Raw genomic sequence first — 26716 nt, 5'->3', positions numbered from 1 at the left:
TCAGGGGTTCCACTCGGCAACTCTGGGCATTAGCTTGCCTAATCTCCACAACGGCCCCACCAATTCCGGGGATGCCTGGCTCCACCTTGGGGACTCCCAGCAAGGGACCATCCCACAGGGAAAGCCAGGACGGGTTCCCCAGAGTTATACAGCGCCGGGACGCCCCGTTGCTGGGGCAGCTGTGCGCTTTACAAGTATACTACATTTACATTTACATTTGTATTTTGCTATGAGAGAGAGAGTGCAGTGCTTTCTTAGTGCTGACACAAATGCATGGAGATGCTCAGAAACCTGTGGTATATTTTTTAACAACCCTTGATCCTGTTGCTTCAGGTCTGCCCGGCTATCTTAAAACTGTTGCTACAGTGAACACTAGTCTGGAAAAAAGTAAAAGCGTAGTGATAGGATATCCAGTAACTATAATGGTCCCACACTCTGTGGAGCTTTCATTGAAAAGAATGAAATCCCAGCAGATGACACAGAACAGGTTGACCAAGTATGAGCAGAGAATTTTATCCTCAGGGAATATTGTCATAAATAGATGCCAGATTTCAAACAGTGCAATGTTAATACCTGTAAATTATGATGTTTGTGATGAAATTGAACATGATGGCCTACATGTCACAGATTTATGCACAATGCCTAGACGTGATAGAAAGGATGAATCCCAGATTTAGCAAGATCATGTAATTTTTGTAGATGGCTCATGCTTAAGAAACAATGAACAAATGCATCCCGAGAGCATCTTATGCTGTGTGTACAAAGAACAATGTTGTTGAGGCTTCATGGCTTCAAGAGATTACCTCAGTTCAAGTTGCAGAATTGATTGCCCTTACAAGAGCATGCAGTTTAACTACTCAAATGAGAGTATCAATATTTACATATAGTCAGTATGGCTTTGGCGTTGCCCATGATTGTGGGCAATTATGGTCATATAGAGGTTTTATGACCTCCTCAAGAACATCCATAAGAAATAGAGTGTAAGTGAGTGATTTATTGGATGCTCTTCAATTACCAGCTGAAATTGCAGTTTTGAAATGTGCAGCTCATCAAAGTGGGAATGACTACATAGCTAAGGGAAATAGGTATGCTGATTCAGTAGCATGATATTGTGCTTTGTTGGCCTGCACATTCATGGAAATTTCACATGTGAGTCTAAGGAAGGCAATAATTTTTTTATTTTAATGAAAGTGATATATACCTATGATGAGATGAAGAGAGGACAAGAAAATGTTTCAGAAGAAGAACAGCAGAGTTGGATTAGCACAGGTTGTGCGAAAAGTGCAAATGATACCTGTATGTCTGCTGGTGAAAGGCAAGTGTTACCCGATAATTTGTTGGTTTCAATGACTCGATATTTGCAAGGATGCACCCACTTAGGTAGGGGCACAATGACTCGACTGTTCCACCAGAGTTGGTTTAATCCCTGTTTTAGGATGTTAGCAGAATAAGTGTGCTCCAGATGCATGACATGTCATCAAATGGTTGCAGAAAAGAAAACCCACATTACACTGAGTTGCATGGGGAGATCAGGTGCAGATGGACTTTATTGAAATGCCTGTTTGTAATGGGTTAAAATGTGTCTTAGTCATAGTATGTGTCTTCTCAAGATGGATGGAAGTCTTCTCAACCAGAAGAAAGGACTGTCTCACAGTAGCAAAACTGTTATTATGAGAATTGATACCAGGGAATGTTAAGCTGGTCTCTTTGGAGCCAGGTAGGTGAACCCATTTCAACAATGGAGTCCTAAGGAGGATTTGCACAGCATTAGAGATTGATCAAATATTGCATTGCAGTTATCAACCTGTACCCGCTGGTATGTTTAAACAGATGTACAGGACCATCAGGTCTTGTTTAGCAGAGGTTTGTGCTTCAACCTCATTGAAATGACCAGATGCCTAACCATTGGTGCTGATGAGTATTCAAAGAATTCTTGATGGAAAGACTAGCCTTTTGCCTCAGAAAATATTGATTGAACATGCAACAAGATTACCTGGTGTATCTGCAAGTGAACTGTGACACACGATTACTGCAATAGACTGGCTGATGTGGTGCATTCTGCATCAAATCAGGTTGCAGTGGCCACTAAAGATCCACACCAGGAACAGTGCCACAACCTCAAACTTAGTGATTGAATTGTGATCAAGAAGCAAGTTCGAAAGAATTGTCTGGAGCCTCGGTGGAAAGGCCTCTTCCTGGAAATTGTAGTGACCAACATTGCTGTGAAGTGTGGAGAAATTCTGAACTGGTTGCATGCATCACACACCAAGAAAGTGATACATTTCTAAGAAGAAATTGTGCTCTTTCACCCAGAACCAAGAGCATTGGTGACTACAGCACCACAAGCTGTAAGACTGTGTGCAGCAGTGGTTCCAGGTTCCCAACAGCAGTGAGGAAAGGAGTGAAGACCTGCATTAAATCACACTAAATCAAGTACCTGTTGTTTCATGTGGCATTGAAGTCTCTAACAAAGTAGAAGCAGGGAGTTTCTCTTTTTAGAAACGTGACTGAAACAACAACAGTACAGCAGGAAGATCTGGGTGAAGGCACAAGCACCCGATGGAGAAGAGTCACCCGTGAAGTTGAATGGCCACAGACTCGTAGTCAAAGAAGACTGAAACAGAGATTTTCAGCTGATCAAATTTCATTCACAATACCAGAAGACACAGAAACACGTGACAAAAGTGATTCAGAAAAAAATCAGCAAAAGCTGAGAAGATCAAAAAGAGTAAGAGTACCTTGTTGAAGCTATTCAGCACCTGAGTGTACTTACTATGTAAATGAAGTACTAAATGTCTCAATTGATGATCTGTGGGATGTAAGATCTGAACTCTTGGACTCCTTGATATCATCAAAATAAGCAATGCTGGAAAAGTGTTGACAAAAATGAACTGTGCATTCATAATGAGGAAAGCATCCCTATTGTGACAATTGTACAATTTTTCTTCTGTTGTACCCCCATATCTACCAAACCTCTCCTAAGTAACAAAAAGGACGTACCCAGGAAGTTCTGGGATATACATAAAGTGGCAAGGAAAGGATGATAAAAAAGACCATACCACCACAAACGCTTCCTGTTTTACTGCGTAATGGAGGAAAGGTGGGCACCAGGCGTGGCCTAACGACCACAGGTACCTATTGAAGTCTATAGACAGACTCAAACAGAAGACTCAAATCACAGATGATTTCTTATCTTCTCCAAAACCTGCTAGATTTGATTCAGATCTGGTGCATGCACAGAATCCACAGACATTACGGGTGACCCACTACTGAAGCCATCATTATCATGAAGACTCTTCGGGCTCATTTCAGGCCAAAGGGGAGAACATAGTTGAAATGCCAATGTCAATCTTCTACTGTAAACTTCAAGATTTGTGATGACATTCGGCTATGGTGTCATAAAGATACTGTGACAATTTAAAAGAAGAGAATACAAAAAACTAAAAGACTGAACAATTAGTTCACTATTTTTTATCTTATCATTTATTATACAGAAGGCCAACCCAGGCCTGAGTGTGCAGTAGAAGATCAGGGATAACATTATTAGAAGAACACAGAGTAGGGTTAAGGATTGTCTAATATTGTCTAACTGAAAACCAATCAGTTAAAGAAGCTATTGAAGAAAAAGAAAAACTTGCATCTTGAATGCTAACTGCATACCTTGATCAGCTTCCAAGAGGAACATGTGTTACTTTAGAATTAAGTGTAGGGATATTATGTGTTCAATCTTCATAATAACAGTTATTATGATCACCACTGTGTTACTAGGATGTTACTAAACACCAGAGAAAGACTTTAGGAACAACCAAAACAAAAACTCGCAAATACCTGAATGAGTAAGAGCAATTGAAGTTTATTTTGTCACTTACAATAGGGAGGATTACTTATCAAACATTTATTCTAGGTTAGTACAGGAATACATACATATCATGGGAGCTATGGACTACTTTGTTTATGCCCATCTAGAGTCATCAGCATCAGAAGAAGTCACTTATTATCACATGCCATTATCTTATAGAATCTCATGTAGTATATTACTTACACCTGTATACAGATGAGAACACTTTGAATATTTCTATTCTAACTATGACTTAATGCTTTCCAGAGTGCAATTGATAGAAGGCATGCATGTAGACTCACAAGGGAAAGAAATGGACACAGCTTGTTTCTGTTTTTTGATGCCATATAGAGCAATAGATAGTGTTAAAGTTTATCAGGATAATGTAACCTGTTTGATGTTCTCATTAGGGAAAGTTTTCATTATTGCATTATTGGAAAGAAGTACTAACATGATGCTGCATGAAAAGGTATTTTAAAGCCTATGCTTATAGAAGTGCTAGCAGTAGTCTTTGCTTTTTTTGCTTGTTCTGCTTTAGTCAAAGAATGCAAAAATTACTTACACAGAAGAAGGAAAAATAAATGAGTTAAGATTTAAAAAGATTTGGACATTGAATCACATCATGAATGATGACAATAGAAAGTTGTTGAAGCTTCAAAGTTTGAAAAGAAAGAGAAAGAAATGCAGCTATAACATGTTATCTTTAAGATTTTTTTTACCTGAATCCAGATTCTGCATGCAGCAATTAAGGTCTTGAACTAAATATTTTTTTTTAAATTAAGTGTGGCCAAATTTGAATAAAAACCTTCTTCTCCAAAGTTACTTATTAAAGCTCTATATCTCATCGGCATATGCTGGGGGTCTATCAGTAGTCGCCGCCTAGAATTTCTTTTTTTAAAGCCCAGTAATATAGTTGAAAGTCTGGGAGAGCTGCTCCCCCTCTAGTTTTTTCTTCCTAAGTTTCCTCCAAGAGATTCTCACATTTTTGTCCCTCCATATAAAACTACTAAGTTGCCCCTGAAGTTTCTTGAACCAGACTGGCTTAATAAACAGAGGGAGAGTGTTGAAAATAAACGTAAACATAGGGAGAATTGTCATTCTATTTAGGTTATCTCGCCCTAAGATGGAAATCAGCAGTGCAGCCCAACTATGCAACATCTTTTTAGCCTCTTGCAGGTAAAGCTTGTGGGCCCGATTCATAGAACTAACTTAAGACAACATCCTAAACTTACTACTTTTGGTATTCACAGAAGGCATTTAGTAGTAGTAAACTTAGGATTGTGTCTTAAGTCTCTCTTAAGTCTGTTTTAAGTCTGTTTTAAGTGTGTGTTAAGTCTGTCCCAAGTCTGTCTTAAGTCTGTCTTAAGTTTGTTATACGACTGTCTTAAGTTTGTCTTAAGTCTGTCTTAAGTCTGTCTTAAGTCAAACTTAAGGCAAAATCCTAACTTTACTACTACTAAATGCCTTCTGTGAATACCAAAACTAGTAGGACAGACTTAAGACAAATGTAGGACAGACTTAAGACAAACTTAAGACAGACTGAAGACAGACGTAAGACAAGCTTAAGACAAACTTAAGACAAACTTAAGACAAACTTAGAACAGACTTAAGACAGACTTAAGACAGACTTAAGACTAAATCCTAACTTTACTGCTACTAAATGCCTTCTGTGAATACCAAAAGTATTAAGTTTAGGATTTTGTCTTAAGTTAGTTCTGTTAACTGGGCCCAAGGTCTTGATTTATAGAAAATTGGACTTATTCCTTATAGAACACATGCAAATACATTTTATAATAAGGATGCTTGTTCTCACTATTCTTTTTTAAGAGATTTCAATAAACGCTTTTGATTGATGGTTTAACTGAATGAAGACAAAAATTAAGTAAAGAACTTTACTAATTTCTTACTGAGAAATGAAGCTTTGAAACAACAACACAACTCTCATCATTGACTTAACTTAAGTGCTCCAGCATTTTTTACTGACCCTTGTTTCCAGCGCTGACTCACCCCCTTGACCAGCGGCCGGGCTTTGCTCCGCCACACCTCTGTTTGCAGCGACCGGTCGGGCTTGGCTCCGCCGGTCTGCCTACATCCCCCAGGATCCCACGGGGGGAAGTGACGACACCTTGAAGCAGCGCACCAGGCGGCGCATAAAGCATCATCAGGTCCCTCGTCCCGCGGGGACGCGCGCGGGACGCGCCGGACGAAGCCCGGACTAGGGGCGGACAGTCTAAGACAGTCCGAGACAGGCAGAGACGGGACTGGGCACGCCATACTGCCCGTACTGGTAAAAAGTCACCTGGCTAAAGTAAGACCACCTGTACTTTGTCTTATGCATATCGTATTATTTTTTTGATTCCCCCTTCTTACTCCCGGTGTTGTACTTGTTCGTAATTGCTCGGTTTAAAAATCTGTGCTCCAAATACCTTCATCTAGGATGCCGAAAAAGAACATTACCGTTGTGGAAAACACTATGGACAACTACATGGTTCATGTAGTAAGTAAGATCAATAGTGACAGAAGACAGTCATTGGGTCTAAGTCAATCCCCTATTTTAAACCCTATGAGTCCTCCACCTAATTCTCCATGGGTAGATATTACATCTCAGGAAGCAGGAAACCAAATCCCAGATACTGAGACACATGATAGTGAGATCCAAAACCATAGTGTTCTCCTAGAGCTTGATCAAGACTCAGTCAATGTCACCGACACCGAGTCCCAGCCTGATGATATCGTACAGGATTCCCCCATACACGTGGACACACAGGCGGACAGCGTAGCTGAAGATCTCCCAGCTCTAGTGCCTACTACACGGGCGATCAGGAAATGTAGAAAGATGCACATAAATCGAGGAGGGAGGAAAAGGGTTGCAACACCTCCAAAAATTAGGGACAAGAGCACGGGAAAAGGGGACGATAGCACCAAACAGATAGCTGACGATGAATTATTAAGCAGGATAGCAGACATGATTGATAGCAAGCTCAAGGCTCTTATTAAACCGGTGGTGGCCAGACTTGATAAGCTCTGTACTGATGTGAAGAAAGTGGGCACGACCCAGAAAACGTTAACGGATGAGTTAACAAACCTGTCAACTATGGTCACTAATTTAGCCAATATTACCAAAGAGCTTAACACGACTGGGACAGAGGGAGGTGCAATTGTAGCACAGTCTAATTTATCTGGACACACACCAGAAACACATAATAATCTTTTATCGTTAAGTGAAGACCCACCTCTAATTTTAGCTGAAATGCCAAGAAATAATGAAAATGACTCTCCACATTTTTTTGAAGAAGCCTCACCGCTAGTTCTGGTACTTGCAAATGTTCCATCTCTGGCTACTGGCCAGATAGAAACTCCTACATCACTGACAAGTAAGGCCCTCCACTGGCTGTCCGGCAACATGCAGATGGCCCCCTAAGGGAAACAGCAGCTAGCAGGGGAGGTCAAGTCAGCGAGAAGGGTACCCTGGATAGGACAAAACCCAAAAAAGTGTACTGGTGATTGCGTAATTCTAAACTTTACAACCACAGATACATTACCAAACATCTTACTAAACATATTTCCCCCTCAGCGCAGAAAAGGCACCATTGTCCCTCTTACCTTAGAATTCTTTGGCAAAAAACAACGTAGCATGACTTACCCTAAGATAAATCATGCCCCCTCAAGATTAGTCCGGAATTATATACTAAATGGTTGGGGCATAGCTGCGCCTGACAACAGGTGGGGACATAGTTTAGATAGGTGGGAAAGGCCCCAACAGACATATCAACACGAACACCAATATCCCACCCACTTTAACAACCAGTATAATATCCCCACTTCATACAGGTTCAACGCCCTTTATGGACAGGGAGGCTTGGATGGGGTCGAATGACTACCTGATACACCCCTTCCCCCTAGTCATGGCAATTACAGACATCAGGGTGTAGAACCAGGATATGAGGATTATTCAACTGTGACGAATGGACTTACCCATGATTTACCTGCCTTACAAGCCCAGATAAATTGCTCTACCAATCCACCAGATATGTATAATTCTTTAACTACAGACATAACACATAATTTTGTGGTGGGACAGGTGGACAGACAATTAAGCGAAACACAAGCTATTTCACCTGTAAAATTTAACACAGAATTAAACACTAAAACTTCCTACCCACCATTACTCTGCAATAAAAGTCTGATATCTTGGAATATAGCAGGGCTCTGCAATAAGTCCAATGATGTCGGCTGGTTGTCCCTAGTTAAACAACACGCAATAATTTGTCTACAGGAAACATGGCTGGTGGGGAAAAATGTACATATTGAGGGTTTCCAGAGTTTCTTTATTCGGGCAGAACCCTCACCTAGTGGAAGAGCAAAAGGGGGCTTGGCAATCTATGTCAATTTGGCTCTTAAATGCTCCAAATCTGAGTTCCACTCTGGCAATCGAAATATCCAGGTTCTGGAGTTGAAGAGGGGCAATACTACTTATACTCTGATTAATTTTTATAATGCAACCAACCACTTGGGTGATTGTAATATTCAACCTTTATGTGACTTTTTGAGAGAAAATGCTGAGAGATTGTCCCGCCAGTTGCTACTAGTTCGTGACTTTAATACACATCCATGTGGAAACCCCGAAGAGACTGCCATTAACTATCTAGGATGTAACGGCCTGGAAGGTTTCCACTTTGACCACTCGCGGCGTGGAACAGATTTGAACTCACTAATGAATGAAAACAATTTAATTTCTGCAATGTCAACAGTGGCGGACCAAACTCTTTTTTCTATTCCCACATTTAAAGGTCACATCACTGGATCATACATAGACCATATTTTACTATCTGCCGACCTCGCGAATACTGTCTTAAATTTCGACATCCAAATGAGTATTTATAGTGATCATAATCCTGTATGTATTACAATGGGTGGGATAATTTTTGAACAGCGAAAGTCACGAGTGGATTGTGGGTCCACAAAATGCATAAATGGGAAGCGTCGCCTAAAATGGTCAATGGTGAACCATGAAAACTTGTATAAATCTATTAATAACATCTGTAGTTCTGAATTTCTATTATGCACATCACCCGTATCAACACCGCAACAAATCTTGGCATCCTTTGAGGGAGTTGCAAAAAAAGTAGGATCATTACTAACGGTGACAACTAGAGGGAACTTAAATAACAACCCAAAATGGTTTGATAAAGATTGCTCTAAGGTTAGCCGTGAGCTTAAGGTGGCATTGAAAACCAAACCCAGAGACCAGGCGCTAATGAAAGTTGCGCGTGCCAGGTATAAAAAGGCCCTCGCAACCCGTAAAAAAGACGTTAAAAAAATGTATGGGAGTCTCTTTTAGATCCTGAAATACTAAGAAACAGCGCAAAATTCTGGGATATCATAAATAAACCCCTTTTTGATAATCCAATTGATTCCTCAATGGGCACAAATATCCCAGAAGAAGAGTGGGTTAATCACTTCAGTTCTATTTTTAAAAGCAACGAGTTACAGGCAGAATGCACTCATATTGTATCAAGGGAAAACCATTGCTCTTCACAATAAACGAGGTCGAAAAGGGAATCGAAGGGCTCACCAGTAATAAGGCCCCAAGACCGGATAATCTTCCACCGGACCTCTTTAAATCCTGCAGATCACTATGGGCACCAGTCCTTACCTCAGTAATCAATGCAGCTGTGGCTTCTGGTTGCCCAAAGTCTTGGGGGGTATCTACTATCGTACCCGTGTTCAAAAAAGGAGACCGTAATAGCCCCCTTTGCTACAGGCCAATATCTTTAATTAACACTATTGTCAAAGTAGCGGGGGGCGTAATTTTAAATAGATTGGTCACATGGGCTGACGAAAATAAAGTAATATCCCCCATCCAATACGGATTCAGACCCGGTCACTCCACTGTTACCCAGTGCTTGAATCTGTACCTAATTATAGGGAAGTATACTAAGGCCCGACAAGGAACAATTCACATGGCGTTCATGGATCTCTCGTCGGCATTCGATTGTGTGAGCCGTAGAGAGCTCTGGACCGTCATGGCAAAAATGGGCGTAGAGCAGAATTTAATGAATTTACTGGCAGACATGCACTCTGATACAAGGGCAAATGTCCGGTTCACACAGGATTTAAATGTGACAGAAGAATTCAGTGTGCACCGGGGTGTCCGAAAAGGGTGCATTTTAGCCCCGTTCCTTTTTAATCTATATATAAACGATCTGGAAGAGCACCTTTTAAGTACGGGAGCAGATTATCCCTATATTGGTTGTAAAGGACTACCAGTCCTGCTTTATGCGGATGACGCAGTCCTCCTGTCTAGAACCGCAAAAGTCCTCCAAATATTACTGAACTCCTTTTTTACATTTATGAAATCCCGTGATTTGAGTATAAATAACTCTAAATCTTTCGTAATGAAGGTTGGCCAAGGTAGTAAAAAATCGAACTGTTTAAATGTAAACGGGGCAAAAATCCCTTTCACTAAAACCTTCTCCTACCTAGGGGTCCTATTCGATTACCAACTGAATTGGGGACCTGTAGTTCAAAAAAAAAAGGGAGAGGTAATTAGGGCAAACACTGCAATACTTAATTTTGCAAGAAAAATGGGCAATAGCCCAGTGGCAGCATTACTCCAACTCTAACAGGCCAAGAGTGTCGCCATAGCATCCTATGGCAGTGAGTTATGGGGACATGTCCCACTAGGAGCACTTGAGATAGTAGAAAATAACTTTCTCAAAAAGATATTAAGGGTCCCTGGTGGAACAGCAAACTTCTCCGTACATGAGGAGCTAGGAGTACCATTCCTATGTGACAAAATAGCAGTAAAACCCTTAGTATGCTTGCTACAATATTGGACAAACAGTGATGTCCCCCTTACCCAGCTAATACTGAGGGAAGCACTAACATGGGAAAACAGGTTTAAGGTTCCCTGGCTAAGATATCTAAACAATTGCTTCAAGGAAATCGGGCGCTCTGACCTATTCTTAAACCCGAATTCCATTACGAAACAGGATGTTATCTCTGTAAAGAAGGCCTTTATTACTTTGTGCTATCTAGACAGGGAGGCCGGTGAAATATTGAAGGGAAGCGTACGTAAATATGTGGTATTAAAAACAACCCTGTTTATGGAACCGTACCTGTCATGGCCAATGACAAGTTACGATCGCTTCCTGCTGACAAGATTCAGGCTGGACTTATTTCACTTACTGTTGGCCTTGCCAAAGGGAGCTCATCGTGGTCAAGTGTTGCGGGCTTGCGGCTGCGACGAAAAGTCTCCGCAAGACCTGGCACACTTTTTATTCTTCTGTCCATTTTATGACACTCCACGTAGGCTCTATTTAAAACCCTGCCTTAAAAAATTGCATTTCTCCCAATACGGACCAGCACTCTGTTATCTGCAGATGTTAGGGTGGGATTGTACTTTATTTGTCTGTAGTTTTTTTAAATTGGCACTCAAATTTAGAAAAAGTATGGAGGGTTAACTGCTCCTGTAATTGATACATTCTTAGATAAATTATTCTTAACTTTTTTATGACTGTAAAATCAATTCTTTTTAATATTTGAGTGTATGTTTTGCCTGTAAAAATTCTTTTTTTTTATTCCTATAAATACAGATGTTGAATTTAATCAAGTCATTTTTTAAACCTTTTTATGTAAGTATGTGTTAGTACATGTCCTGTTTGTAATACTTCTATGGTTGTTTCTCTAAATAACCGAATAAAGTTATTTGACTTGACTTGACTTAACTTAAACTGTTGATGAAAATAAGTTTGCTATGTCTAACTTGCTCCTTGACTCCTAATACAACACTCCAAGTTCCATCACTGAGAAGAAGAAGAAGGATTTAGCACGTAAAACAGGCCTAACCCTGACTGAGCTAATTACAAACATTTTGGAACCAGTTGGTTATATTGGTGGAGTGTGGCCCGAGACAGGTCTTGTTTTGTCAAGGTTTTTTTTTAGGTTGATTTGCACTCTTACCTATTCCCCCACATGCACTCTATTCTACTTAGAAGACTACATCTTCTTTCTCTTTTGGTGTGAGAAACCCCTTGTTTTTGTGATTGCCCCCTTTTTAGCTGACCAGTTTAGATGGATTTTAAACTCTGCATACTGGAACACTGCTGCCATTTTCCCAGTATATGTGTTGTGTCCCCCTAACATATTCTAAAATTGGTTAATTCCCAATTATCATAACTTTTAAATAAGGACAAATTATGCATTGTGGGAAAATGCTCCAATGGCATTGACAGTTCAATGTCACCTGTAGACTACAGCATCTATTCTGCCATCAACTAGGCTGACAAAAAAAATGCAACTTCAGGTCTACATATGTAGCCTGAGTACTGTAGCTTTAAACATGCTAATGAATTTGACAGGAAGGAAACCTACTTTTAAATAATAACTAACTCAGTCCTAAATATGCCTTATTGTCAACAAGGTAGGAAGCTCTGTCTTTAAAAGTGAAACATATAAGAATTGTATGCTGACATGTTCCTACAGTGACCTGTCCCCAAAACTTTTTTTAACTGTAAAGGATGGTAGCTGATCTTATGAGAAAAACAAAACCTAAGTTCAAATAAAAAACAATTTTTACTAACTCTGGATTGTAATAAGCAACATAAGTGATTCAAATGTGTCAGTGTACATTTTTCAACAAACTCTGGATTCACCTGCATCATTTGGAAACAGGAAGACATTAAGTTTACTATCAAAGGTACCCCCAATAGATTAGCGGCCATCGGATGGCCATTACACCACCTTTTCTACTTAGGGGGACAGAATAATGTCTTTCTTTATCATGTTCATCAACTTAAGGAAAAACATGGAGGTGAAGGTCATAAAGAAAATGCCTTATGACCCTCACACAATGGGAGAAAACTTTCAGGATGTTTGGGTCTTTAGTTTTTTCTTTTTTTCTGAAACAAACTCTCACTTCGCGAGTTTGTTTTAGAAACACTAAAAAAAAGTTGAGAAGATTTGTGAATGACTGTCATAACTAATTGCGGCCATCCATCAAATGTTGTATACATTGAAAGGAGCCACTATGACAATGGTTCCTTTCAATATAGAACGATTACCGCTGGGCCGCCAGTCACCTCTTAATTTAATGGACAGTAGTCTGTCAGGATTGCAAAGGTAATGACCTCTGCCACCTTGCAGCTCGGAGCATATCATCTGTCAAATCCTAAATCAAGCTCTATATCCAAAGGTAGAAAGCTTGACCGTGTAAAGATGCAAACATTTTTGACCAATGAGGGTTTTTGTGCCCTCAGCTTTTCCCCTCAAAACCAATTGCTTCTGCTGAACTTTATCTCACGACTTTCAAAGTTCCAGCGAATATGATGTATCCTCCCTGCACTCAATCATGTTGAGCCTTAAATTATGCACATATCCAAGTCAACTGCGAAGAGTGACTTTGCATTGGGGCTTTCCTTTTTCTTGGTGCTTTCTCTGAGCTTTTTGCCTTAAAAGTAAAAAAATTAGTTTAGCTGGTTCCCTTTATTGGATTTGAATAATTTTGGGGTCGATTCCGAATCGGGATGAAAAACCGTGGTACGATTCGTATTCGTAGCCGTTTACGTACTAATTAAAAAAGACCGTCCGAATTGCGTAGTACGATCCGAAGTCCGAAAATACGTACGAATATCAGCGAACCGTACGAACCACAATCGAAAACCCATACGAAATGCCGTCGGAACTCCAACCGTATGATTTGTAAACATACCGTACGAACTAACAGGTACGATCCTGACCAGGGACCAAGTACGTGATTTGTACGGGCAAATGTAGTCCGGCATGAAGCACGATTCGTACGGAAAACATCGCGTATGAGCGAGCCGCACCAACAAATACGACTCGCACCCCCCCCAATCAAGCGTACACGTACTCCGTGCCCGATAAACGACCGTAACTGCCAGCGGCACCAACAAATATGACTCGCACACCCCACAATCAAGCGCACACGTACCCCGGGCCCGATAAACGACCGTGACAGCCAGCCGCACCCACAAATACGACTAACACACCCCACAATCAAGCGTACACGTACCCCGGGCCCGATAAACGACCGTGACAGCCAGCCGCACCCACAAACATGACTCGCACACCCCACAATCAATCGTACACGTACCACGGGCCCGATAAACAACCGTAACTGCCAGCCGCACCCACAAATACGACTCGCACACCCCACAATCAAGCGTACACGTTCCCCGGGCCCGATAAACGACCGTGACAGCCAGCCGCACCCACAAATACAACTCGCACACCCCACAATCAAGCGTACACGTACCCCAGGCCCGATAAACGACCGTAACTGCCAGCCGCACCAACAAATACTACTCGCATACCCCACAATCAAGCGCACACATACCCGGGCCCGATAAACGACCGTGACAGCCAGCCGCACCCACAAATACGACTCGCACACCCCACAATCAAGCGTACACGTACCCCGGGCCCGATAAACAACCGTGACTGCCAGCCGCACCCACAAATACGACTCGCACACCCCACAATCAATCGTACACGTACCTCGGGCCCGATAAACGTCCGTAACTGCCAGCCGCACCCACAAATACGACTTGCACACCCCACAATCAAGCGTACACGTACCCCGGGCCCGATAAACGACTGTAACTGCCAGCCGCACCAACAAATACAACTCGCACACCCCACAATCAAGCGCACACATACCCCGGGCCTGATAAACGACCGTAACTGCCAGTCGCACCCACAAATACGACTCATACAGCCCACAATCAAGCGTACACGTACCCGGGGCCCGATAAACAATGGTAACTGCCAGCCGCACCAACTTATATGACTCGCACACCCCACAATCAAGCGCACACGTACCCCGGGCCCGATAAACGACCGTAACTGCCAGCTGCACCAACAAATACGACTCGCACACCCCACAAAACAAGTCTACAGTCTACACACCATAGGAAAACAATGTCCTGGCCACATCCAAACAGGCAAACAGAGGGCCCAAGTCACAACCACCCCTTATTTAAGCATGGGCGGATTTCGCGGATTCGCAATCCGCGAATTTGCGGATTTGCGGATTTGCAGATTGCGACAATACGCAAAATCCGCGAATTCTCGCGGATTTGCATATTTTTTCTTGGGGTGTGTGTTCGCACGGGTTTCTGCAACTTCGCGAGGGTTTTGTACAATTTCGCAAATTGCGAACTTACTTGTCGGGTCGCCAGTTTTGCGAACTTGTTGTTTCTACGTGCCAAGCCTGTTTGCAAGGCTTTCTTCATCACTGCCACCCTCTGTCACCACTGGCACTCTCTTTGGTCACCCATGCCACCCTCTGGCTCACCCATGTCACCCTCTGTGTCATCACAGCACCCTCTGGTTCACCAGTGTACATTATTGGGGCAAAGCAAAGCACTGCCATCCTCTGTGAACACTGGCACTCTGGTTCACCCATGCCACCCTCTGGCTGGCACACCCATGCCTCCCTCGGTGTCATCACAGCACCCTCTGATTGACCAGTGAGTGTACATTATTGTAGCAAAGCCAAGCACACCTGCTAAGTGCTTTAAGTTTTGCAAACAACAACACCTGCCCTGCCCCAACTGACATTAATGAAGGCTGGCACCTGCTTGTCTGCTCCCTTTCCTTTTTGTTGCAATAACAGGATGCAATGGCATACTTGTAACTATTCTGTGACTGTCAAAGCAGGGTCACACAACAGTTGCAAGTAGGCAACCGGATTCTGGAGGGCCCCTTCAGGAAGCACTACAGGTAAATGGTTACAAATGATGAGCTCGAACTTTTGCACCTGCTCGTTGGTTTTGCTTTTGCAAAACTCGTTTTTCGGTAATTTTGCCCTATTCGCGAGGCGCGTCGCCGTGCGAAATCGACCGAGGAAGCCGCGAACTCGTGCGAGTTACCCCAAGGTTGAGTATGGGCGCCGCCATTTCGTTTGCGTGACGTATTTCCGTTTCCGCCCGCTATGTGTAATCTCGCGCAATGAGCGCATTGCGAATGCAAGTTCGCACGAGTTCGAGAGAGAAATCGCGTGCGAACTTACTTACACGCACGTGTTCGGGCCGCCATCTTGTTTTTCATTCATTCCTATGTGTCTGGGCATGGTGTTTCTATCCTCTGTATATCTCTGCCATCCTTTGCTTGTTTTAATATTTTTTTGATCTATTTAACTTTTTTTCTATCCCTCTATTTTTCTAGGTCTATATTTTTGTGTTTTAGGCTACTTTTGTTTACTTTTCAACTACCTTTTTAAACTTTTATTTCCTTCTTCCCTACTCTTATTCTTTTTCATTTTGTCTCCTTACAGCTAACACCTGCCCAGAACATGGTGAAGACAGCTGTCAAGCTGCCCAAGACTGGCACCGCAGCCCGTGCCCGGCTCCCGTGTGGCCGTTTGAGGGCGGAAATGGTGGTGCCCAGGGAGATCTTCAGCCCTGAGGAGGTGGGCTCACTCGTTTTTTATGTGCAGCGCCGTCTCCCCAGGACCATCGCGGCAGGCGGCAGGATCGCTGCTGGTTATACCAACAGCCCGGAGCGACGGAAGCGGTGGGGGCAGGTGTGCCGGGCCCTTTTTGACATCACGGGGGTCCAGCGCACCTACAATCAAGTGAGCCACCGCTGGACCGATATCCTGGACCGGGAGCGTGACCTGCTAGACCTGCTGGGAGTGGAGGTCCCCGGGCTTGGTGAGTAGTAGTAGCAATTTTTTCATCACTCACTACTCTGTTTTTTCTCCTGCTCTGTGTGACTGTGTTATATTGCAAATGTTTGCTTTAACTTTTTTACAAACAGCAATAATGCTGCTGATTACATTGATAGGAGAGGTAAATTAATATTTCAAAATCTTCTGTGCATTTCAGGTGCACTGTTCTCCTTCTCTGTGGCGGTGCCACTGCTTATTTGTTTTCTATTTTGTGTTCATTTAATTGGGCTCAGTAATGTATGAGTGTACTTTACAGAACTGCGTAATGCTAGACACAAAGGGGCAGATTTACAAGCCCCTTGCGCCACGTTTACGCTGCCTTACCTGACGCACAGCGACGTAAACGTGGCGAATCCATGCGAGTCATGTACAACGAGATGCATCTAAGGAGATGCGCCACGTTAAGGCCTGGGCCTGCACCACAATGGGTGCGTTCCCACGCAGGGGGGGGTGGGGGTGGCGGTCAGGCAGCTGTGCGCCTTGCAAATGTGCCTGCGTGAAATCTACAAGATTTAACGCAGGCACTTCCGCGACGCTGCTACGTCAATTCTTTATGCCTGCTTGCTTGAAGCAGGCGTAAGGACTGATGCGGTATGTTGAGTATTGGGCAGCCCTGAGCATTGCTATAGTTGCATCGCGCCTGCGACGCAACTCTAGAGATGCGCCCCTCTTTCGTCACGAGATGCATCACGCATCTGCCTACCCTTGCGCCAGGGTTTGCCGCATTGTAATTGCGGCGCATCTGCCGTGACGCAAGGTTAGTTTTGCGTTACGCATTTGTTCTGGTGCACATCTGGAGGTGTCCAGCTCAGAACTCGTAAGTATGCCCCTAAGTGTCAGATTAGCAATTACCTGCGCATCCCTGCAAAGTGTGCGGCACGCCAGCACCACCCATGGTGCGCCGTATTTACAATGCGGCACACCATGGTCCCAAAACGTCACCGAAGCGTTACGCATCGGTGCCGTAAAGGCGGCTCATTGATGGAGTTGCGGTGCAACGATGGCGCAGCTCCAGCAATGCTGCGTCAAGCCGTAAGTCTGCTTCATGCAGGCGCAGGGTTTCAGTGACGCATCATTGTCCTAAATGACTGATTGAAATTTTATATATTCCCCATAGCCACTTTTAGCATGCGTTCCTGCGCAGGAATGCCCTCCCTTGCGCTGGAACGCTCCCTTATGGCGCAGGGCTTTAGAATGGGATGCATCTCCCATATGCGTCACGTTGTTAATATACGCCACACCATGGCGCCTCTCTTGTAGTGGCGCTGCGTCACAAAAGTGACGCAAGAACGGAGCAAAAGAGCTGCAAGGGGCTTGTAAATCTGCCCCTAGAGTAGAGGCTCAGGTGCAGTCCTTCCTTTGTAGCCCTCTTTTTGGCTGAAATAGTTGGTTCTTGTTCTTTCTAAATGTTTGATTTGGTTGACAAGGACATCGACAAGCAGCAATCATCAATGTTTTCTGTTCATTCGTTCATGTTGTACGTCAGGTCCGCCCAGGGGCCAGCGGACAGAAAAAGCGGATGCAGTGGCTCCAAAGGAGGAGGATGCAGGCCAGGGCGGCGAGTGCTCCTTTGCTGGCCCCAGTAAATTTTCATTTAAATATAGAGGACCTATTGTTGTCCAAGCGTTCCTAATTTAATTTTTTCAAAATAGTGTTTAGATAGGAGCAAAATCAATAATACTACTGTTGCAGGGACAATTCTCCACAAACCTAACTATGGACACCAAAGACCAGAGTAATAATATTTCAGAGTGGCGTGTTTGGCACACTGTATAAACCTGGTAGTGTCAGCGGCACGGACTCCTCCTTGCAAAAATTGCAAAACCTTTCGCTCAGTCACTCTAGTCTGGAGGACCAAAAACCACAGAGTCTATTCAAGTTTAAAAGCTTTATTAAAAGTTAAAGTAAACACATATATTAAAATAAAGTTAGTTGGAAATGGAAAAGTGCTTGGTGCTGAGTTGATGAGTAATGGAACACATTTCTTGTGGTCGAGCCGAGCTTTCACCTGGTTTGAAGTTGATGTTGCTCTTGTCCTTAGAAGTCCAGTTTCTGTCTGTTCAGAGAAAAATGATGTGTGTTAAAATTAATCAAGCATTCATCAATTATGACAAAAAAATGCAGCAAGACAACAGCCTTCCCTGGAAGGAGGGACATTTTTACTTTAGACTAGAGTAGACAGTCAATTACTTTTTCTGTTGTTTTCACATTCTTCATTCATAGACCAAATACTAGTGAGTGGTGTAATCTAACATTCTTAAATCTACTTTGTAGGTGGAACATCTGGTGGCGGGGCCAGCTCGGATGTGGTAATAGTGATCGACTCCGAGTCCGAGGATCACTCTGGGGAGGAGGCGGCGCAAGAGGACCAAGAAGTACAGACTGTGAGGAAGGAGACAGTGGTGGTGGCGGGTACAGGTAAGCTGGATTATGGTACTATCTGACTCTTAGATAGCATATGATGTGTATCTACAGAGAGTAGACGGTCACTGGATGAACTACGAACATACTATGAAATGTTTCCAGGGGGGGGGTGCAACATCATCACCATCTCCTGAGTCCTACTCCTGACATGATTGATAGTGTGGTTTGTGGCCAAGGGCCGCACCGAAGGGGGCAGGGTCAGTGGGGGAGGGGGGTGGATCTAGAGCAACAAAAAAAAATATGACCATGAAATTGAAATCATGCCCCTGCAGCGGATGCCTTCATCCACTGAGCCACCAGACCTGGCATACACATTACACACATCTTTCTTTCTCTCTCCCCTCCCTCTCTCTCTGTCTCCCTCCCTCATCCTCCCTCTGTCACCCTCTGGCTCCCTCCCTCTCTCTCTCTCTCCTTCTGTCTTCCTCTCTCTCTGTCTCTGCCTCTATCTGTCTGTCGGTCCCAGCCTGCTGTAATTACCATATTGTAATTTGTCACTGGGCCAGCACTGGATGGACCTGCGATCCAGGGGGGGGCAATCGCGCCCTCTCTTGCCCATCCCTGCGGATGCTCATGATATTGGCCTGAATAGTTTCTTTTGTACTGCACTGGCTAGTTGCTAGTTGTACTGTGACACAACTTCCTGCTGAATCATTTTGTGTTAATCATATTCTTAAAGAGCATTGGTTACAGATTATGTCTTTCTTTCTTCATATAGTTGGTCATACTAAAGCAAAACCAACAAGGAGTATGCAGGCTGTACTGGCCCGGCAACAGAGGCTGGATGCAACTGTTGCCCAATATCGGCGGCTGGTGGAACTGGAGGGGGACGACACGCAGTCCAGTACTTCCAACGTGACATCTGCATCCTCCTCCGTGACCCCACGTTCTGCCGGTCAGCGCAGTGCTCCAGCCAAACGGAGCCGTGCTGGCAGACGCCACCGCCGAGCAGCAAAGGCTGCACCTCACAGTACTGTAAAGGCTCGCTTGCGCCGACCAATCCGCAGAGTGTCGGACCTGGAGGCGGAGGTCCGGAAATGGAAAGAGTACCAAAATTTGGTGGAGTGCCTCCGTTTAGATCACGTCACCCTCCGGGAGCAATACGATGCCCTGGTCCTAAGGCATGATGCCCTGGAGGCCAAAGTTAACAACACCATGCATCCCTAGAGTGTCCCTTGCCCCTTTTTTAGAGACTTTTGGGGGGTGGGAATTGGGAGTTGGGTTTTTTGGGGACTTTTGAGGGACTATTTATTTGTTGGGGTTAGGGAGGGTCTTGCGGGAGATTATTTTGTAAGGGATATAAAAATATACTTTTTCAAACTTTATCTGAGCATATCTTTTTTTTTACTACTTTTGAGCCTGGTGGGTGGTGGTTTTGCAGTAAGTTCGTTTTACTGAACACTGTCATCGTGTCCTAGGACTTTACTACTAGTACCACTGTCACTCTCTCGCCTCTCCTAATACTCCATTATACTACCTCCCATCCAAACGCTTATCTTACCTGTAATTTGTGTTTGAGGGCTGGCTCTACCTGGAATTCACAGTGTCCTAAAGCGTTCTGCAGCAGGGCCCCAACTGGAGTTTCCCGGCGTGGATTGTCTGCAAAACAAAAGCAATCAACATTACAAATATGGCTGCGGTGCTCACAGACCCCAAAATCCTAGAAGCCCCACAGACAGCACCCCTAAGACAGGCAAGTGAGCAATAATAACGCCTAAACGTTCACGTGTAATAGGCCAAATGTTTTCCAAAGTAAATGCCTAACCAATTTCATCCCTTAATAGACCTTGCCAGCAATGGCCCAGCCAAGACCCGTAAACCCAAACGCAAAAAAGTCACACTTAGCAAAATGTATTTAAATGAGGACTCACTACTTCCAGACAGTCCCTCTTTAGGGGACTCGTCAACGTAAGTTTCTTCATTGTGCAGAATCCAGGCATCAGCATTACGGGAAATGGATAGGGTGAGTCTGGAGGAGGAGATAGACGACCAGGACTGAGTTCTTGTCAACTAACTGTTGTGAACCTGAGGAATGCTGTGGCATCAAAATCAAGACAGTTCTGTTGATGGGCTTGTTGTTTGATTGGGTGATTACAGTTCTGTTGTGAATGTGATGAAACACTTGCTAAAAAAAGAAAGACAGACACACAGGAATAAAAGTGAATAAGGACTAATATTAAAGTTAATGGATCATTGACTCATTTTCAGAACTCGCTGTCAGGGAAGCAGAGCTCGTCCTCAAACTCTGCAAATTGAGTCGGTAGTACTTCTGGTAACTGAGGAGAACTTTCCTCAGGTAGGTCGGTGTCCTCGTCTTCTTCCTGCGTGCATTCTCGTACTTTGTAATCTGGTGGTATGAAGTGCTGGTTCATCTTTATCATGGTGAGCCGCTCCACATTTGCGGGCAAGAGGCGGGACCTTTTGGAAGTCACAATGCCACCAGCAGAACTAAAAACACGTTCTGAAGACACGCTTACGAGTGGGCAAGACAAGTAATTGATAGCCAGGTTGGTGAGCTCTCGCCATATGTTTCTTTTCCCATGCCAATACGCCAATGGGTCCTCAGTAATATTGACCACTGTTGAGTCATCCAGATAGGCCTGCACCATTGAAAGAATGTCCTCCCGGATTCCTGTACTTTGCACTTCTGTGTCCTTTCTGGGACAAGGAAACCCTAGCTCACTTAGCCAATCCGCTTCAGACATATCGCCTGGGCCTGGTGCAGATGATACGGTTGCTGGTGTGGTTAACGGCTCAGAGGAAAAGTCACTCACTTCTGCCACAGGCACAGATGCAGAAGTGTTTTTTTGGGACGCCTGATGGCCTGCTGATTCACTAGTAGTACTGTCTTCTCCTACAGTTTCCTTCCACTCTCTTTCAAAACGAATGGCTGACTGAGCTAGCCAACCTTTGTACTCTGTAACGTCTGATGTTTCAAAAGGAATTATTACTTTGCCAAACAATGGCTTTTTGTAACGTGGATCCAGAATAGTAGCACAAATGTAGTGCTGTTGTTTCTTGATATTTACAAGCCGTTTATTGCTAACTAGGCGTTGTAATAATCTCTGCGCCAACTCATATGCTTCATTCTTTCCAGCATCTTTTAATTCTGAAGACACCACCTTGACTTGGTGCTCGAGCTTCAGCAACAATGGGATAGCTTTGCTCAAAGAACAGTCCTCCCTGCTGACGTCACGCGTGAAGACCTCAAAAGGACGAAGCATGTCTGTCAGGCTTTTAACTAGCTGCCATTGCTCCACCGCTAGCATCATTTCTGTCGTATCACCACCCAGGTTGTAGAAATACTCATTGACTACTGGTAATAGCTCATGCAGACGCTCAAGCATGTAGAAGGTTGAGTTCCAACGTGTTGCCACCTCCTGGATAAGTGCTTTCACTGGCATTCTACGTACATTTTGCTGGCGCCTCAGCTCCTTCAGGGCCTTAAAAGAATGGTTGAAATGTGTGCATATTCTTCTGCAGATGGTCAGTATTTTGTCGACTGCAAGTTCTTTTTTCAAGAACTTTTGCACGACAAGGTTCATACAATGCGCCAAACACGGCACTCTGAAATAGTAACCGTTCTCCATGGCCTTAACTACATTGCTGCCATTATCAGTAGAAACATAACCAACCTTGCAATTTCTTGGGGGCAGCCATTGCGAGACCTTTTGGTTAAAGTCATCCAAAATGTTGGCTGCAGTATGACTTTTCTCCATGCCAAACATGGCTAATGTTGCATGTTTACGAGCACCCTTAAAAATCTCGGCCAAGTCACCACCTGCATTTATCTGTTTTGCAACCCCTGAAAAAGAGACCCAGTGTGCAGTGATGCACATGTAATCAAGGGCTTGGCAACTGGTCCACATGTCTGTTGTCAGGTGTATAGTGTGAACAGCACTCTTCTGCAAAGCTGCCCCAACCAACTCAAGCACCTCTTTATGTAGTGCTGGAACAGCAACCTGGCAAAATAGAACCGGCTAGGAACCTTCCATTTAGGGGCCAGTGTTGCCACGAGTTCAAGAAAACCCACACCTTCGACAAACGAAAAAGGGAGAAGGTCCACCGCTTGCATTTTAGCCAGCTTAGTGTTACACAGGCGTACAACTGGGTGGTTGCGTTGAAATTGCGCATCTGAGGAGAACATGGCTGAAATGGTGCGCTGGACAAATTTACTGGATGATGCTGATGCCTTCTTCGACCCACTTGTGCTCAGTGTTGACATTTTCCGTATTGGTGTGTCTCCCAGACTCTCAGTGTGCCTCCTATGTGTTCCGGAGGGTGTGGTGCTGCCAGGGGTACTGGGTGCAACCGGACAAATGTCTGACGCTTCTTTTACCTCCCCGTCATCTTCAGATGAAACACCTAGTATGGGTATATGTTGGCCACTTGCCCTTTGGGATTGTTTTCCCTTGATGTTTGCTAGGTGCGCAAACCATACAACAGCGTGCCTTCTTTGAAGATGACCTATCTGGCCTCCGGTTCCATAGTTGGTACCAGTCTTACCACGGCTAACTCTAGTCTTACGAATGCATCAAATGGCTATGTTATCATACTGTGCATGGACACTAAAAAAGTTCCAAACTGGGGACTGGAAACTTCTGGTTTTGCCGCACGAGATGATACTGCCAATGCCAGATGAAGCAGGGGTGGATGAGCCTTGCAGACATCTACTGGGTTGTGCAATTATTGCAGCAACCCTACTTGAGGGAGTCGAGCTGGATGGAGTCCCCCTCTGGGGAGAAAATATGGGAGCTGTAGGTTTTGTTGAACTTGTTGTACTACTTGACTGCGTTGGTGGTGCTACCAGTGCCACGTCGCCAGGGTCACGCTCAGCATGACGTCGGGATAGGGTATAAATGTCTGTCTGCTGCATGGCCGGTGTGGCTGGAATGACGTGTGTGATGACTAGGTCATTGCTGTCATCCTGTTCATCAACATCAGAATGAACCACTTCATCAAGTCCGGCGTTCGGATCCACAAGTATGAGCTTTCCGGGGCCCTTCCTTTTAACTTTTGATACCTTTCGCAGCGAGTGGTGTGCCTCCCTCTCAGACGTCGGAGATGGTTGATGGTTGCCAATCTAGATCCAGATCATCTGATGGAGCGGGGCTTGCAGAGGAACATCTACACACACTCCTTGATCTTTTCCTTGCTGGGGAGCTGGGAGAAAATGAATCATCAGGAGGAGTGCCTTCGTCTTCCTGACATGATACCCCAGCTCCAAAGTAAATTTCCTCCTGTGCCCCTACTCCTGGAAGAAGAACCATTGTGGGCACTTGCACATCTCCATGCGCCGCTACATGGGCCTCTTCACTGACCTCTACTTGCAACTCTCCATGGACCTCTCCTTCTCGGCCTTCTCCTTCTTGGCCTTCTCCTTCTCGGCCTTCTCCTTCTCGGCCTTCTACTTCTCGGCCTTCTCTTTCTCGACCTTCTCCTTCTCGACCTTCTCGACCTTCTCCTTCTCGACCAGCTCCTTCTCGACCTTCTCCTTCTCGGACAGCTCCTTCTCGGCCAGCTCCTTCTCGGCCAGCTCCTTCTCGGCCAGCTCCTTCTCGGACAGCTCCTTCTCGGACAGCTCCTTCTCGGACAGCTCCTTCTCGGACAGCTCCTTGCGCATGTACTTGTGCTTGTACTAGTAGCCCATGCAGTTGTTGTTGCGGCTTTGGTTGTTGAATAGTACTTGTGAGATGAGTTACAACCTGTGTTGATGGTGTGCTGCTACTTTCTTGCGATGAGCCAACATCACTGGTCGTTGGTGATTGAACCACTAAACAGGCTACCTGTGCAGCACTCATGGTGGACTTTTGTTTTTTCCACAAAAACTTAGTGGTCGAGCCACCAGTCTCCTTGGTAAGTGGTGCCACTTGCTTCTTCTTCTCCTTAGTAGAGACATCTTTCTTGCAAGAGGAGCTACGGGCACCTCTTTTTGGAGCCATCTTCTTCAGATGTCGGAACAGCAGGCCGCAGCAGGACTTCTTCCTGGCACTGATGCTCAACGATGATGCGGAGTTATTGACTTTGTGCACCTAAAAGCAAACGAAGACAGAGGAACATCAGCAAATATATGTTGCATATGTAGCGCTTCAATAAATAGTTTGCAAGTAGGCATTTATGAATACACACGTGCACACCACACAATATGGAAATTTCAAAATTAAGAATTGCTAAATTTTTGGGAAACAGGAATTTAACATTGATCAAAGATAGCACACACACAGAGGGTTATAGTTTCATGTACCACTGACTCCCCCTGGGCACAATGGGTGAAAGCAAGGCAAAATGGGTGCAGGCCTATGGCACAAAGCTCACTGCCTGCCTTCAAAATGGCCACTTGACCCCCATCCACATGGCCAGGACCATGCCTCAAAATGGCCCCCACCAACATAGCCAGCCCCCAACCCCTACTCCAAAAAGTCAAAAAACACAACACCAATCAAATCACCACAATCCAATGCCATCCATCAAGTTTCAGAAGGTTTATGCTGCCTGCTGGTGGTTTTCTGGTGCGAAATTGCAATTTTTGCAATTTCGCGAGTGCGAGATTGTTGCTTCACGACGCGAACGTGGCGAATAACCAGCAAAATCCGCGAACAGACGGATTCTGGGCCCCCTGGGCATGATAAAATCACAGCACACTGGGTGCAGGCCTATGGCACAAAGCACACAAACTGGCTTAAAAATGGCCCCTAGGCCCCCACCCACACGGGACCAGGCAATAAACTGGCCCCCACCCACATAGCAAGCCCCCAACACCACCCCAAAAAGTCGTAAAACACACAAAAATCACAACGATCCAATGCCATCCATGCCCTGGCCAGAATAATGTTAAAATTAAAGAAAACAGTTGTATCATGCATGCACCCATAACTAAGCCTGGTAGTTTTCAATTCATGTGCAGAATTGTAATTTTTACAATTTCGCGAGTGCGAGATTGTTGCTGCGCGGGACGCGAGCAGTGCGAACACAGGCAAAACATTTTTTAAAAATCCGATTTTCGGGTAATCCGCGGGAGTTCGAGGCCCCCTGGGCATAATGAAAGCAATCAGAGCAGACTGGGTGGGCATAGGGCACAAAACACACTGCCTGACTTCAAAATGGCCGATTGACCCCATCCACATGGCCAGGACCTGCAGGACCATGCCTCAAAATGGCCTCCCACACATAGCCAGCCCCCAAACCCACCCCAAAAAGTCGAAAAACACACACAAAAATCACCACAAACAAACAACATCAACTTATCAACTTACTTGTAAATCAAATTTCTAATCAAAAAGTAATCCAAAAGGCCTCAAAGCCAAATCTCCAGCAGCATCCACAAAAAGTAATCCTTCCCAGTCAAGATCGAATTCAAAGTGGCCAGGAAATGGGCTAAGCAATGGGAGGAGCTTGCTGGACAGGAAGAGGAAGTTGGAGACTGGGTCACTTCCTTCACCCCTCCCCAATTGTAATTTTTGTAATTTCGCGAGTGCAAGATTGCTGCTGCCCGCGCCGCGGCCCGCGAGCAGTGCGAACACAAGCAAAAAATCCGCCGCGCGCGGATTTGCGTATTTTCGCCACATCCGCGAGAGTTCGCGGATAGCGGATTTACCGAAAATCCGAAAAATCCGCAAGCGGAACGGATTTTGCGCCCATGCTTACCCTTATTACACACCCACAAAAAATTCAAAATAAGCCACACCAACAAAAGGACCAATAAAAGGGCCCACACATACAACCCATCATCCTTTGCAACATACCTATTTGGGCAAAGA

The sequence above is a fragment of the Lissotriton helveticus genome, chromosome 6 (assembly GCF_964261635.1).
Source record: "Lissotriton helveticus chromosome 6, aLisHel1.1, whole genome shotgun sequence".
NCBI classification, from domain to species: Eukaryota; Metazoa; Chordata; class Amphibia; order Caudata; family Salamandridae; genus Lissotriton; species Lissotriton helveticus.
Note: the sequence above shows the minus strand (reverse complement) of the source record.